General features: G+C 42.4%; 1 long non-coding RNA gene across 1 annotated transcript; it reads right to left on the reverse strand.

Annotated features, from left to right (window-relative positions):
* Positions 1–12282: 12282 nt before the first annotated feature.
* Positions 12283–15884, reverse strand: LOC119896012. Its single transcript, XR_005443151.1, has 2 exons — positions 14276–15884; positions 12283–12486 (listed from the first exon to the last, which is right to left on the reverse strand). It is a non-coding gene; the product is annotated as an uncharacterized LOC119896012 (long non-coding RNA).
* Between the last annotated feature and the right edge of the window lie 1944 nt (positions 15885–17828).

Here is a 17828-nt window from a genome sequence, read left to right on the forward strand (position 1 = left end):
ACAAACACAACAAGTATGGTGGCCAAGCGGGATCAAACATGTTCACCAGCTGACGTTTAAGCGAAAGCAGCCTTCGCATACCTGCAAACCGACTTCCTATGGTCCCCTCACATTTTAGTCTCTGCTCACGGTTTATCAGATCTTTTTATTACTATATTACTACTACTAAATTCACTTTTTAAGCCAAATGAAGAACCACGAATGTATTAATATTATTAATTTTTCATTTATTATTTCTGCCTTGATACACATAAAATTCTCATGTTAACCCTTAATATATCTAGGCTAATATTTCCATAGGCAGTTTTATTTTATTTATATTTATACATGTATGTATACTTATTGTGCCTTTTAATGTGTATTTTCTTTTACGTCATTCAACTATATGGTCTTTTGTAGTAATTCCTGGTTTTGTGTTATGTGAAGATCTAGTTATTCGTATCCTATGTATCAGCCTAGTGCATTCAATATAATTTAACGTTTTTAAATCAAAATCCCTTCATTATTATAGATCTCTGATTAACAAATAGGCACAACAGCTTTTCCCTACTTCTGCTTATGCAGACATATTACTTGATAAAAGGGTGTTTGATAATTATATAATTGTATTTTTTCATTTTCTGTTACAATTTTACAAAATGTGTCTCATTCTAAAATGTGTAGTGATGTAATTCTTATGTAGGCCTTGACCTACATGGGGGGAAGGGGGCTGAAAAGGTCTGCACATTATATAAAGAAATAGACAGATATCCTACATATAAACACACCCTCAATTCCAGACAATTTCCACTAGATGTCAGGATTGATTACTTATTCTCATTTTTAGCCTATCTGCCCATTGTCCAACCCTTTGGGTTGGCCCCATCAACAAACCCCCCCCCCCCCCCCCCCCCCCCCCCATCTACTTTTGTTTCCCATCTAATTTATATTAATATACTGCAACATCTACTCTTTGACACATAATTTCTCTCCTGTCTTGCACTTATGACTTTAATGTGCACTGACAAAGTGTGGAGGGGAATTGTGGGACTGCAGAAAAAAATGGCACACAGAAAGACTGGGTAGTGCGTGTATGCACATATGAGTTGGTGTATGTGGAGAGTTCCTGCAGACATCATCGGTGTGGCTGATACTAGAGTAAACAGCTTCATTTCCCTAGCAACACCAAATTAAAGGGCCAGAGTCTCCTGTCCTTCCTATTAATCTCCCACACACTCTTTTTTTGTTCACTTTCCTTGATTATGTCACTAAATTATTTATCCAAGGTGCTTGGCTCACTCCTTTGGCATATAATCAGGAATGTCCACACAAACTTATGTGTGTGAAGAAATAAGGCTACTTCTTATTGTTATAGAAGTTACTTTTGTCTAACTTAGTTGCTACAGTACATGCCCAAATCACAAATCAGGCAGACAGAAAAAGAGAAAATACAAGCAGCAAGAATAAAGCTAATATACACAAATACACATTTTCATAGACCATTTATTAATTTGTTACAGTTTTACTTTCATGGGACTGTCTTATTTCATTATTGTTGTCTTTTAGCATGTTTGTAAAAATTTCTTTTAAAGTTAAATTAATATGACATGCTGATGATGATTATTATCCTCTTATTCCAGTCATTAACTCACTCTCTGTTTTTCATTTTGTTATTGCAGTTATTTTTCGTTGTATAAACAATAAGCCACATTGTGTGTGAATGCAGAATACTGTTTTGATGTAGTGCTGGCAGTGTCTCTTGATGAAACACTGGCACACCAGAGGTTGTAGAATGTTTTGTGTCTGCAGTGGAGAAGTGTGAGAGAGGGAGGGGGGCTGCCGGAAGTGGTGGGCGTGTGTCTCCCTGTGTGTGTGTGTGGGTGTGTGTGAGTCTGTAAGCGTGTGTGCTTGTGTGCCTCCGTGCGCGTGTGTATGTGTGCAGAGTTCTGATTGTCAGTGCTGCACCACAGTGCAGGTGGAGCAATGCAGGATGATAAGAGACACCGAAGGACAGAGGGAGGTAGGCAGGGAAGGAGGGAGACGGAGAGAAAGAGGAGGCGAGGGAGAGAGGTGAGGAGACATGATGCAGGAGGAGTGGAGAGAACACGAGGAGAGAGTATGAATACAGATGAGAAAAGCGGGGGAAGCAGGGAGCTTTTGCAGGTGAATTTTTGACACCAGGGGGTTTCTCCAGCCCAATCAAATCCTGATCTCTCCTGCCCCCATCTTATTTTCCCTCTCTCTTTCTGTCTATCTCTCTCTGTCTCCCCCCACTGGGACACCGGGAGGTGGGAGGAGATGACTTTTAGAGATAACTGGAGTGGAGGAGGAGGACAGATGGGAGAATACAGTCAGCAGAGAAAGAGATGAGACAAGAGTGGGACACTGTGGTTGAGGATGGAGCCGAATGAAAATACTGCTGGGGTTGAAACCAAAAATTGGTAACAAATGAAAGAAAACGAAAATGGCAGGGAGATAAAAGTGAGATTACTGAAATGGGATCCACACCGCAAGTATGACAGAGGCAGAAATGAACAAACGTGTGTGTGTGTAGGAGAGACAGACAGAAAGACACAGAGAAAGAGAGACTGAGGCCAGAGGCTTGTGTGACGCATATTTGCTGGCACTCAATGTTTGGAATTTATCCATTGCAACTGGCTTTAATGTATAATTCACAAAAAGAGATGGAGGGAGTGACAAGGGAGGAGTGAGCGAAAAGACAATATGAGATGGAGTACATGGAGTGATGTGTCAATGCAGAGGAGCCAAACAGAAGATAGAGAATTTTAAACAAAGAAGTCCAAGGCAGAATGTAACACAGATTGTAGCAGTGGAAGCTATTGACTGCATTTCAAGACCTCATCCGATTAAAGTTTCATTAAAGACATGAATCAAAGACCAAAACTATATCGACATTACTACTGAATATGCAGTGCGCAAACAATGTCACTTCTTAAACTTATACAGTTTCCCCTTAAGTAGCATCAGGATTGTTAATATCATTTTATTCCACACTGTCTGACAGTATCCAGTACAGTATCCTTTGTATTAGCTTCCAACTCTTCAGTGAAGCTGAAGAGTTGCACTTTTCCCTCAAACAGATACATCATGTATTTCTTGTGCTAGAATTCAACCTGACACATTTAGTGCCTTTAGGAAACTTTGAACAATGTTTGGCTAAGCTAAGAATGCTGCATTCAGGATCATGGTGCCACTATCTGGAACCAGTTGGCCTGTATGGGAACAATCTAGTCTACAAGAATGTAATTGTTGTGTTTTAACTGACAATACTTTAATATATATATATCCAAAGACTCCCTGGAAAGCAGTGTTAACACCAAAATATACTAAATTGAAATTGATTGCACAGCATGAGTTCATAATGACTGGAACACTGGCATGTCAGTGAGTTTAAATGAGTTAACTCTTTACAGCTGATTTTGAGACATACTTGGAAACGCCTGCTTCATGTCCACCAGATGGATGTGCAGTATACATGATATTAAATTAATATATTAATATTAAAATATTCCTGGTGAGCCGCACTGGAAATTCCAACATTCCCCATGCTGAACTCGTACAAACAGATGCACTCACTCACTCCGACACTGACACCCCCCTATCCAACACATGCGCACATGCACAAACGATTGCCCACGCTTGTATAAACACAAACACACACACACATACAGCTGGCATTGCACGTTAATTACATTCAGCATATGACTTTGGCATAATGTTGTGAAGTTTTGGGTGACTCACTGTTGGAGTTACAGCAGAGACGGCATATGACTTTGCAAAAGGACAGCCCGTCTAGGCATCCTCTGCCACAGATGCTCTTTAAATGTAATGACATCACAGGAATAATCTTGTCATGCCATCTCAGGTGAGTCCATTTTTGCTGGAGCCATTTAATTGGCCGAGAAACACATGTCACAGAGAAAGTACATGCTCCATTACACACGTTTCTTCTTCTTCCTCCTCCTCCTCCTCCTCCTCCCCCCCTCACCACACAACATTAAAAACACACATATTCAAAGTTTCTGAAGAGATGGGTTCACAATAACTGTCTCTGCTTAGGTATGTGCGTGTGTGTGTGGGGGTGGATGTGGAGTCGCTACTGTGTGTGAGTGTGGGTTTGCGACATCACAAATCTTGTAGGCAAGAAGAGCACAGAGTCAGTGGAGGGAACGACGTGGGGGCAAGAGGGTTTTCACTAATATACACCCACTCTTTCCATCTCATTCCGACACACACACACACACACACACACACACACACACTTCTCTCTCCTCCTCGGCTCTCCTTTGACAGAATCCTCATTATGGGCACGTTTGGCAGCACTGAGTCTTCATCCTCCTCCTCCTCCTCCTCCTCCTCTCCCTCCTGGTCTCCATCCCTCTGCTCCTCTCTCCCTTTCTGTCTTTTTCATTTGCACATTCTCTCTTGCCCTGCTCGTTGTGTTCGAGCCAGCTTGGCAATCAAAGGGAGAGAAAAAACACAAATGAGCGTGAAGGGGTGGGGGTAGGGTGGGGGCTCACTGGGATTTCAGTATGAGTCAGAATGGGAGAAGGGGAGGTGGGAAGGCAAGGTAGGCGGTTGTGAGGAGAGAGGAGAGTGTATGGGAGGGATGTGTTTCTTTTTTTCCCTCTCTTTCTTTCTCTCTGACTGTCTGACTGCATTCTCTGTTTGGAATACAGATGAGGAGATAAAAAGAGAGCCAACAACTGGGCATGACAGACAGATAAGAGATATGAACAGGAAATAAATCTGCATCCTGATTCACAATCAAACCTCGATGTATATACTGTATGCAAGGTGAATGTTGAATGTAAGTCGAAGGCGGACTGCCTGCAGGCTGATGACTTGGTGTCAAAGCAAGACGCAAAAGGTTTACAAACTGAATATATCATCCAGAATCATCAAATTAAAAAAAAGAAAATGTTAAAAAAAGAACATTACACTGTAGCAGTGTGTGTGTGTGTGTGTGTGTGTGTGTGCACGTGTGTGTGCACGTGTGTGATTTCATGTGTGTGTTTATGGCCCAGTAATGAGAGGGAGTGTAAGATTAAGAAGATTAAGGAGGGAGTAAGTGGAACAACCTCATTCACATTATTCAAACTAAAAGAAGAAGAAAAAGCACAGGCCCTGACCAAAACAGAGTGAACAAAATCAAAAGTTGTACTTGCCTTGGTGGGCGTACTGTTGTACTGATTTCTTATCATGCTGCCTGTTAGCTGATAAGCATACGTCCCAGTGGGCTGCTTCTAGTGGGGATATGAATGTGGATTTTAAAGTCATTGTTGGCATGAGCAACAGTCGACACATCTATTCATATTGTGACATCCTTCAAACATCAATACAAGCAAAGGGATCATAGATCTACTCGGTTAGAGGCACACTTCATATGCTTTATAACAAACAAGCCTATTATATGTCATTACTTTGGACAAACCGCTGTATTCTTGACCTCATCCGTGTGATACTTTGCATTACAAAGTGAACCAGGTGTCAGTTATGTGACATTTCCAACCAATTCTCAAACGTTTGAAACATCTAAACCAAGCCATTAAAGAAAATAACCCTCAAAAAGGTTGGACCTATCCACAGATGGCTGTGTGTCTGGTGTTTTCTTTCTCAACATACAGCGAGGAAACAATCGAAGAAAGAGGGGTAAGACATACAACAAAGGTCACTGGTAGAAATGAAATGGGGGACGTTACGATTATATGTCTTCATGCTGCAACACTTTGTCCTTGAACCACAATGACAAACACAGACCACTGTCTCCTGTCATTAGGTGCACCTTTTTGGGGTAAGTTCACTGATATTTAATTTACAGACTTACCTTGTGGGCTTATAGATTTTGATTAAGATATTACTTCTCTTTTATTTGATTGCAAGGTTCCCCGCATGAATCAAAAAATTTCAGGAAAATCAGCAGCAGAGCCGATTGAAATCAGAAACTCTGTGGTGAAATACATTCTCAAAGTTTAGCTTTTGACCATAGACCATGATCATCTTAAGTGAAAGAAACCTGCTCAACTGTCACCACGTGACTTAAATACAGAACATAATAACAGGTGCATGGGAGGAGATTGTAACGCTGGTCTGGTGGAGGATGATCTCTGGTGTTGAGATGGCCTCCTTGACCTTTTTTTCCAGCCTTTCATTGACACCTGGTTGATGACTTTGACACCTGTATTCATCTGCGTACATTCACTAAAGAAATGCTGTGTGATACGCTTGAAATTCTGGTAAAACTAGAACTAAATGGACCTTGAGTTTTTAATATTTTAATACATATGTTTGTTCTCAATGTTAAAAATCAATCTCCATGCACAGGGAATTCTTTGGATTTGGAGTACTGGCAAGTACAGTTGAGACCTTGAGAAACAGAGAGAGGGAGAGGACAAAGTAGCGGTGGTGATCAAAGGAGGATGATCTCAAACAGCACATCACCACTACAGGCTGTCCCCCTGCTGTTCAGCTCAATTGGGAGTTCATTCAAATTCACAAACTGACACAATTTGATTTTAGGGTGTATCTTCCCTTTATGAGTGCTGCAATGGGTTTGTGTTATTCAATGGAAAGTTCAGAAATATTAAAGAATTACACTATGAATGTAATAACAGGGGTATTCATTTGAAAATGTTTAAAATTACACCTTTATTATTCTACATTTGTTGCTGTAGGTCTGTACCTTCACCTGTAGCATCTGGCTACATTTGAATCATAAAGCATGAAAAGAGGCACAGCAGAAAGTTTCCCTCCAGATTGCAGTGGCTACATTTAAAATATATATTGATTTGTTTTGGACTTTACTTTAAATTGTGAGTAGAATTATCATTGAAGAGAATTTTCTTTTGTAATCCACAGTTGGTCAGCCGGGAATCATCTCCAGTGTATTCAGTCGCTGCTGAAAAATGGAGGTGGGTTGTGGAAGCGACAGATCATAATCCACACCTGGCCTATCCTCCAGTGTTCGGGAGAGTGCAGGGGCATACACGTTTCTCTCTTCCACTGTTGTGTGGCGTGAATCAGTGCTTTCTCAACTTAAGAGAACATAAAAAAAAACTTTACAAAAAAACAGACAAACGGGCATTGTCTGGTGTCCACAGTGCGTCTAATATACAGGAGTCTCTCACCGCGCACGCCCACGTATGTCTGACACACTTCTTTACGCACGAGGGTCTCCCCCCAAATCTCCCCGAATGAGTTCAACAGTGTCGAGATGGATCTACGCACGACTCCTGTCACATCTCTCCTGAGGTTTCTACAGATATGTTGTTCAATATTTGGATCATTTTATATAGCCTTTATATTTTTAAATTACATCAATATAAGCCACAAAAAGCAGTGCACTGCAGCAAACATTCTCAGTCACTCCATGCAGGCAGCTGCAGTGATTCATCACCTAATCTATACATCGCGATTTGCTCATCGCTATGATCACTTGGTAAAACACTTTTTGAACATATGCGACTACAGGTGTCAGATTTGGATGCTTGCGTTCAGCTATTTTTTTCTCTCTCGAAACAATAAGTCGCTTTTAATATTCTCCAATAAATATACTGCATCGAGAGAGCTGAAACTGTAGACTCGTTTTAGGATGATCAGATTGATTTTTGAACATACTTTCGTACATACATACTTACATATTTATTGATGCCTCAAAGTGTCCACTTGAACTAAACACAATATTATCACTGAAGCAACAATAGGCTAAATCCTCTGACATCATGTTTTCTTGCCAAAAAAATGCATACTTTGCGAAATTTAACAACAGATAATTAGGCCTATGTATAGTAAATGGGCTATTATAGGAATATGTTGAGATGGAAATATGATACAACTCACTAATGAGTACCTCGGAGAATCTAAATGTCTTTATATTACAGGAATTGTCCCGCTAGAGCTTTTAATATTTGACGTCTCGGTGTAAAGAGCGCACAAACAACAAGCATGCTATTTTCATCCTCGTGCACAGTGATTCAGGCTATACTTTTCCTCCCCTTTATAAATAGCTGCACTCCGTTCAATGACGTGGGATACGCACGTACATGTGTAGGTGAATCTTTGAATGAGCTCTCCCTTTTCCTCCCTCACCCCCTCCCCTCTACTAGTTACTACGGGATCTCTATAAAAAGCCTACGGTTGATGGGAGAGCCCGGTCTGTATGGGAAGCGACTTTGGAGAAGAGGGACGACAGCGTCTGTGATCGAAGACAGCATGGCACAGATTTGCCCTGACAGTTTCATGTTGACGAAGACAGCGAGTTTAGAGATATGAAAGACATATTTCTACCGCAAGGAGCCGCAGCCATGGTCGCACAGGGGGACTTTGACTGAGGTAAGTTAAACTGCTATCTCTACATACCAGATTTTGTGTTATTTTATCTGAATCGCGAGAGAAAAGAAATCCAACCTGGTGTGTATTGGGCGGGCCACCCCCCTTAAGAAGCCCCGTAGTCTGCTTTAACTGACACTATTCTCATCTTGACTCTCCGGTTGGAAGTTGCTGCAGTGTGACTCATTTTCTATCCCATGTGGGCAGCATTCAGCCTGCAACCTGAAGCTCTGATATGTCACAGATAAATACAAACTGCAGACACAAATCGCCTTCGAAATGTGTCTTTTCTTTCAGAGTCTGGGTCACTCTATTCCAATTATCAATTTAAACACATAGGCTACAAATCACCATGTTAGTTATTTATGTTCACCTGTCAGGCAGGTCGCAACTGCTTCAGAAGGAAACAGGTAGACGCTGTTTTGGTTGCCACTCAGGCAGCACCGGATTCTGTGTTGTCCATCTAAAATGTGCAAATGCCACCGTGCAATGTACACTGACAGGTGCACAGACACGTCTCCTGTGTGTGTGTATGTGTGTGTGTGTGTGTGTGTGTGTGCGTGTGTGTGTGTGTGTGTGTGTGTACGCAGATTTTTGTATGAGTGTGTGTGCGTGTCGAGGGGGAGACAGGGAGTGTGGAGGTGTGGGTGTGTTCCTCACGAACCCCTCTACATTCTCGGGAGCGCGTGGCACCGGGAGGTTTCCGGTGATAGTGATGACATTATAGGCATCACTTTCTTCCGGTGTGGCGATACACTCCTCGCCTCCGCCTCTCCCCCTCCTCCTCCTCCCTCTATGCACTTCCGGCCGGCGTTTCCTTTAACTTTTTTCTCCCCCCCTTTCTCAGTTTTGTGACGTCGTCAGCCAGTGAAGTCAGACATGCGTCATTCTTGCGCACATTGCAGATGATACGCATTCACCTACTATAACCCTTTTAAAGGCATCGCGAGCACACGCGCGCGCACACTGCAGTGTGATCCTCTGGCGTGCGGGGGCGTGAATGCGCAATGTGAGAGGCTCGTGCACGGGCAACACGAGGGAGGAGTGGGTGTATGGAGTCAATGAAACCCCTTGTTCATTCACAACTTGTCATGATCAGACAATGTTAATGAGTTAGTAAAGCAAAGCCACCTGAAATATTATTACACTACCTTGTAATATTATCATAGATATGTAGATATAGCCTATGTAGGCTACAACTTAATTGTGTATGATAAAGCAATCAATCTAGTTAACCATTGTACTGAATGCTGTGGTGCAGCAGTCTAATGCTTAAATGCCTTGCTTAAAAGTCATACAAAGTCAAGAGTGAAGTCCAAGCTCAGGTTCACGGCTCACTTTTTATGATTCCGTGCATATGTCACTGGAGGGACCCGCGTGCACGTCAAGTCAACCTACACGGTCGAAGCAGTTTCTCCCCGGTGCCATGGAAACCGAGCCAGACCAAGCCACTGCCCACGCGCTCTGATAAGCCAGGCGGCAGAATGAAGCGAGAGCCTATTGGTTGGCTCGCGACGTGACGTCACATGGCCGTACCCTCGGGCATGTGACTTGTAGAGCACTGAGAGGCGTGACGGTGCTCGTCACCTGACCAACATCTATTCGCTAATGAGAGCGGAGACTGCAGAGACTGTGGTCCACGTCAGACATGGTTACGTTGAAACTAGGGTGCTATAGTAAAGTAGGCATAAAGGAAGCTAGATAGACGTTTAGAGTTAGATTTTTAAAGTATCCTTATGATGTCTCAGTAGACTAAGATTCTGGACGTTTGACTCTTTACAATGTGTCCTCTCTGCTGTCGCCGTCGTCCAGTTCAGCACCGCGGACAGCGCCGAGCCACAGCGCTGCTGTGTCGCTGTCCCAGCGCCTTAGTGCTGAAACCGGGATGAAACGGAACCTGTTGCAGAGACAAACTCACTAACAAGAGCGGCTTTGCTTATGCAAAGAAATACACTATATATATCACCTTGCTACACAGGCTTTGCAGTTGTTGTATCATTTTCATAGTTCTTAAAGTTTGACTGGTTTTAGTCGCCTATAGCATACTAACATGGTTGCATAGCTGTTAAATTTCCCCTGAATTTGTCCAACTTAAATGTCCAAGTTAAAGGGCCAAAAGCACAACAGCTTAAGGTTTTTGAGGGTAAGAAGGGGAGAGAAAGTTTATTTTTCTAGTTTTGAAGTTGTTTAAAGTTCTAGCAAATTAGGTGCTAAATGGTCAATATCCTGAAAAATGAAATATTCAACAATGCCTTGTTTGGGACTGCATAAAGATATGGCAGCCAAAGCAATAATCATTCAGATATTCAATAAACCAACAACCTGATGGAAGAGTTGTTGGTTTACAGTATTGGAGGATATCCCCCCAAAAGATTCTTATTCTCCTCTGGGAGATGTGACAGTTTCATTACATCAAAATAGTCAAACACAGCTTACTAGATCTGTCTCTCCTTCTCTCTAGTTGTCCCTCTGCCTCACTTGCTCTATGCTCTCTCTCACTATCTCGCACACACTTGCATGCATATAAACACTAACTAGGTCAGGGGCAGGAAAAACAGTGGGTGGATGATGCCTTGTGCCAATCTTGCCAAGATTATTTTTTTTGTAAAAAGTTTTCTAAGCTCTCAGATAAAAATATGAGCTGGATGACTGAGAATATCTGTAGACATTTCATTAATTTTACCTTACAGTTTTTAAAATTCGCTTGACTGATTGACTGGCTGATCAGTCAAATGCATAGATGATTAATTGATCACCTGGATACATTGTTTCTTTTTTATAAAAAAAAGTCAGTTTGTAGTCAAACATTTCTGGACAAGTCAGCAACACGATGTTGTCACAGATAATGGTGCAGAGATGGTGCTAGAACTACACCTAAAGCCCTAACTGAAGAAAACATTACCATGATGGTTAAAGTAGTAGCAGCATCTTATCGTTGCAGCAAAGTTTTCCCATGAGAACTTTTTAAGTCACTGGGATGCCCCTAGTCAACAAGCACTGCACTAATCAGCATCCTCCTCCTGGAAATTGTGTTTCCAGTAATTTAATATCTATATCCCCTCTTTTTTTTTTTTTTTTTTGCTGATGCAGGTCTCCAAAAGAGGTGTTGGTTGTCCTTCTTACCATCTCTTCCCTATCCTCCTAACCTGGCCAGAGCATCAGCACCTTGGCTTTAGACTGCTTACTGCTTATACAGTGTCACAGTACAGTAACAGTCTACAGTCATGGCTACTGAAGCCTGGCAATGCACCAAACACACTACAGTGAAGGCAACATGGACATGAAGAGACCATGCCGTGTCGATGTCAAGGAAACAAAAACACCATGGAAATACTGTTCGGTGCTTTTGAAATAGTTGATGTGATGATGTATGTTAGAGATGTCTCTTTTTCTCTCTCTCTGTCTCTTTTCTCCTACTCAGAAAGGACCTGTGTGGGCTTGCATTGGGGGAGTCCCACACCTTGTATGTGCGTAACATCCACACTAACACCAATGAGACCTCGCCAATTCCTGTTCCCATGCCAACTCCAGCTCCTCCTCATCCCCCCTGCTGTCTCCATGGCGACCGTGGCTTTAGATTGTTACTCTAGCAGCAGCACCATGGTAACAGTCTACAGCCATGGTCGTTAGGGGCAGGTGTCACTAGGAAAAGAAAAAAAGAAAGGGAAAAGTTGAGTTGTAGCTCATAATTAAGTGTGCATTAGATGTATCTGTTGAAATTCTCTTGGAAAGTAGGTCAGAGGTTGTACACTCTACCTGTATACTGGCAGAGTTGTCAGTTTGACTTTTTCATGGCTGCAAATATCTGTGTGAGTTCCTTTATAAGATACTAAAATGTATTTTATATAGTGTTGTATTTCTTTGTAATATTACAATAACACACATAACGTAATTTATCTGATGAGCCACCCAAAGTTTAGCAATCAAGAATGCAATGACACATTCAGACACATGTTGCTTTTCACTTTCTTTCATTTTATTAGGTGTAATGTGTTTCTTTATGGTTTGAGCACTGACTACGGTAATGAATGCAAATAGCACATGCTGAACGGATGAGTCAGCCAGCTCCAACACCTGTTCCGCTCTCTGTTTATCAGACAAGAGCGGCCTCACTTCAAAGCAGCACAGCCAGGAATTCCCAGTAGGTAGCGCTATAACCTGCAGGCACAAACACAAACCACACACTGGGACCTACAGAGGTGAGCTAATCCACATGTATGCATGCACAGATATACACGTACAGTATGCTCACAACACACACACACACACACACACACACACAACACACACACACACACACACACACACACACACACACACACACACACACACACACACACACACACACACACACACACACACACACACACACACACACGGAATGGACTAGTCCTTGTGCCATGCGTCCTCTAGCACTCAATCATAACCATAGTTATTCTGCCCTCTACAGGTGAGAATTGCTTATAACAGAGGTAGTAAACTTTTTCAAAGCTGAAACATTTTGGAGCAAAACCTGCCTGATTTAATCAAATAAATTAAATAAATGAAAACATGTGCCATAGTGTTTTGTGGATCCTTGCTAAGATAGCTGCCTTTTGTTTGTAGTTACAGTTTGTAACTGACACAACAGATAGGGGTGTTATTTGAGGTCTGAGTAGAAAACATGTTTTAAAACAAGACAAATACCTATTGGAGCAACTCGAGATTCCAGCATGACAAAAAAGGTAGACTTCTCATGCGTGGCAGCTGTTCAAACTCTCAGATATCATAGATGATTGGAGTTTTTCAAAGTTAGTAAAAAGAAGTAGAGTAAAAAGTATAGTGATGCAGGCAAAAAGAGTGCACAGCACATAGAGTGTGGCTGCACCATGGAGAAATTAGTTTAATTTTTAACTTAAAAAAATCTATGTAAACTGCTTTACCATGTGGACTGCATGCATTTTTTTTAATCCCTAAGATGACAATCCTTTGAGGCACATAACTTTGTCACCTTACTTTTTACAAAGCATGCTAACTGAGGATTTACAGAAGTTTATGGAGAGAAAAGTATTTTACTCTAAGATCAGCTGGATGAACAGTTGTTTATCCTCTTCCTCCCTGCACCGTAAAAGCTCATGTGCTGACAGAAAAACAGCAGCACATAAACTCTTACTGTTCAGGGCTGAGAAGTAAAGCACAAGTATCACAACAGGTCCAGTACAATTTAAGAGACCATTCCACTGATTAGCCACTGTAGAGCTCTACTATTTATCAAAATTAACTTAAATAAACCTTCCCATAGTGCTGTAGTCTAGATCACCCAAACTCAGACCAAGACCGATGGAGGGCGAGACCGAGTCAAGACCAAAACCAGTTCCCCACATTACATGACACAAAATAAAATGTGGAACGAGATCATAGGTACTTCTCAAACTGATCTGAAAGATCCACATTCCCATTAAAACACCCACATACAATCCACGTAAGCTTTGTGGGGAGGGGTGTCAGTTGTTAACGGGAATAACACATTTTAAAATAGCGTTATTGGTTGCATTTAAACCAATAAGTTTTACATCCAATCAAAGTAAAGCTGTTAACACCGGTCTCGAGTCCTACCACACCACCTTCCCACATTAGGTCCCAGTGGGGTTACTGAACACCCATCAAAGCTGCTTGACTTTTATTATGGTCATTACTTTCAGTAGTTATTTTGCTATTGTTAATAAAATTTTGAATGATCATTGAGCTACAGATACACGGCAAAGGCTCTTGATGGAATTACTGCAAAGCCTGTTTTTCACCCTCCAAACCTCTTAATAACTGTCTGAAACCAAACAAGATTGTGCAACAGTGTTCACATTTTTTTAGATATGTTAGCCAAGACATGCCTCTCTCTCTCTCTCTCTCGGCCTGTTTCATCCACACTCTACCACAGTCCTCCTCCAAAGTCACGATGACTAATATTTACCCCAGTAGTGTCAGTAAGGCACCTATAAGGACAGCCAAACCACAGCTCTGCTTGCCAGGGCCCAGGCACGGCCTCTAAAACAGTCCAGTAAAGCACAGACCAGCGACTGCAGATGACATCAACTTCAGACTGCTTCAGCTCTGTCCTCAGTTCACCTTTGTACCTCCTCAGTCAACAATCCACACAACCTTTGGACATATTTACATTTGGTATTAAAGGGACAGTTTTAAGCAGGCACTCCTACACTGAACAGGTTGAGTGGCCAAACACAGACAAGATGACCAAATCTGTTACAGTTTGTTTACGGCATCTAGCCATTAAACAAATAAATGACAATATGTCGCATATCTGAAAACAGTGAGAGGGATAGATTGAAAGAATGCTACATTTGATGGCTGGGCGGGGGAAAAAAACAGACCAGGTTTTGGCCCCAGCCAAAGTACACTTAGTCCACACAAACAAGAAAACCACAAAGTAGGGTAGAAGAAAATCAGAAGTGTGTTAGTCCGCAAGCATGGAATAAGAAATGACCAAATCACACCCATATGGAGGAAAAAATATGCAGACACATACCCACGCACAGCACACACATGCACACCCACAGCCCGATGTTTGGGCCTGGATGCCACGCTTAAACTGCAGAATAGAGCTCTTCACTGTGTGGTTTCATGTCATTATCTGACATCAACTCACTTTCCCTGCCTTTTCCGTTTCTTTAAATAGCAATTTGACTGACAACTCTAAATATACTCCCTCTGTTCCCTCGCTGACATGTCAACACACATCACACACGCGTCAAACACACTGTGTAGATTACCAGCTCTTGCAACATGAGGTTGCTGTCTTTTTCTATGCAAAGTATGCAAGCGCACGTTCACACCTAGTCACAGACACAAACCAACCCACAAACACGCACACAAACAAACACAGGAAGCAGAGAGGCATGGCTAAATCCCATGATACACTGGACACAGGCCATACCTCTGGAAAACATCCACTGTGAAGTTACATCACATCCACCCGCACCAGCACACCAGTTTAACAGTGCAAGTACACATGAACACATACAGACATGCGCAGGCTTAAATTAATTGATAATATCAGGTCAGTAGCCATCTTTTCACAGAATTGTGAAAGATCAGGTTAAAAATCCAAACTACGCAACAGCCCCTCTGTCTTCAGCATCGCCTCTTTGTTGGGATCAGAACATTGCAGGTTACAATGATGGCAAACATCGAAATAATGGTGAATAGTTGCAACAACAAAAGAAGTATGTTAATCCAAAAGTTGAAGGCCAGGTAATCTCAAGTCTTCCAAGTATTCCAGTGAGAGCTCTCAGCAGTGGAAGCTGGAGTAACAAGGCAGGGTTGGTCAAGTTTGTCAGTGTCTGGACGAGCCCGGGCCATGGGATGACCAGGCTCTTTGGAGTTTAAGTGCAAGTCTTATATAGACACAGCACCACGTGGCCCCTCCCCTCCTTCTGTCTCCCATAACAACAAACGCTCCATAATCAAAATAGAGTCCATCTGTGCTCCGACACACCCTTCTGCCCCCTGCTCCATTCCCCACACTCCACCGGGGGGGGAGGGGGAGGGAAAAAGTGATCATTCAAACGCGGCAAAAACTTCAATGTGCCCTCACTCTCCCTCTTTAACTGCAGCAGCCAGAGAGAGGCAGGGTGGGAGAGAGGCAGCGAGTGAGGGAGGGTGGGAAGATAACTCCACCCTCATCTGTCCCTGTCTCTGATTCCATTATTTCCCGGTTGTTGTGCAACAGGGGGAACGGATTCCTGAGAAGAGAGTCACGGCTCTGTTGTAAAACTTACTGGCAAGAGTGACCCTCTGTGTTTTTCTTTCACTGTTTCCCTCGCTCACTCACTTGCTCCGTTTGTCTCTAGTCGTTATCAAAACCATGTGTTGTGTGTGTCTGCTGTGAGGTCTTGGAGGGACACAAGGGCCACGGGGGAGCACAGGAGAGAATGAATTTGAGAGCCCATCATGGCGAAACGAGGCCACATAGCCATGATATGTGAGCGGCAGCTGCAGCTCACTTAGACGTCGAAACAGGTGACATGTTATAAACATTATGACAGGATTGTTTAGGTAAGCGAGACTGTGCGTTTACAAGACAGGAAATTGATATAAGCTGAATAGAAGCTGTTTCACTGTGGAATTTCATCTCAGCAGGGCAAATAACCACCCACAACAGCACACAGTATGTATGCATGTATGTAGTTTGGATTTTGAGATGTGCAGATAAACAAAACTACTCTTGTCCATGTCATTAATGTAGCAGACATTTGATAGGGTATGTTGCACCCAAAAGCTGATGACACACAGGATGTGGAAGGGAGGAGGATGGTAGAGGCCAGTGGGAGATGAAAGCAAAAAGGGAGAGAGAGAGGTAGAGAGGAGAGAGCCCACATCTGGAAACAATCGAAAGAGTGCAGTCCGAGGTGCACATGCTTTCAACTATAAAAGAACAACATGTCCTTGAACCCTGTGCATTTGAGCGTGTGTAAACCTGTCTATGCAAACCGCATATGAGGGAACACATTAAACCGGTCACTGAGATACACCACCTCAGAAGGGCAGAGCAACCCTTCATTACTCCTCACAGCTGATGCTGCCATAATTTCAAACGCAAATATAATGGCGAAAAATAACTCAGCAACCACATAATGATGGTAAAGATGACTCAACTATTGTTTATTATCATTATTATTATCATGTTTAAGTTTGTTTCCCCCCCTCCTCATGTACCTTCATTTGTATACACTTTGGGGCAGACAATTTGAGTAACTCTTTGTTACTAAAAAACTTATTAGATCAAGGTTTCCACTGTGGCTCTGATATAAAATTTTTGTCATAACATTCCACAATCATGGCGGAATGTTCCCAGAACCTAAAAATGTCAGTCTGCGCCTGGCATAGTGTTGTTTTTATAAAAGGGACAACACTTACTAGCTTTGACTACTGAGATTACTGCAGGGATAGAACTGTAAATACATTTGCATCCTGTAAAATGGCGATTTATGATCATTCTTAATGTTCATCTACTTTCCAAACAAATGAAACAAATATCCTGATTGTTCCCATCTGCCAGTCTGTCTTAAGGCCTCAGTACACTTCAAACAAAGCGCTGGTTGGATCGTATTACAGTGTCTGAAATGCCCTTTCTGACAGGAGGATAACTTTAGGCAGCTCTCCTTTTCCGTATCTTCACACAGGGCAGAACAATTGTGTGAAACACCATGAATGCCTTCGAGGAGATTTGTACGATTTCTTGTGCGAGGGCAGAGAGGAACGCAAAAGAAAGAGAGAGCGAGTTACAGAGGGATGCAGCCGGGAGGAGGCTATGACAGCAGGCTTTCAGTCCTGCCTTCCAGCGGGAGCGTTCAGACACAGGTAGAGACACTTTGTTGGAAGCATACTGAGGCCTTTATCTCATTATCTCGATCGATTCTCTGTTCAGAAAAAAATTCCATATATATTTTTCATATACCAGCTGGAGCTGAAACCTTCATGACACTATCGGTTATTTAGTTATTAAT

Source organism: Micropterus salmoides, unplaced genomic scaffold (assembly GCF_014851395.1).
Source record: "Micropterus salmoides isolate LMB-PRFRI ecotype aquatic unplaced genomic scaffold, ASM1485139v1 Ms_hic_scaffold_9, whole genome shotgun sequence".
In the NCBI taxonomy this organism is placed as follows: domain Eukaryota; kingdom Metazoa; phylum Chordata; class Actinopteri; order Centrarchiformes; family Centrarchidae; genus Micropterus; species Micropterus salmoides.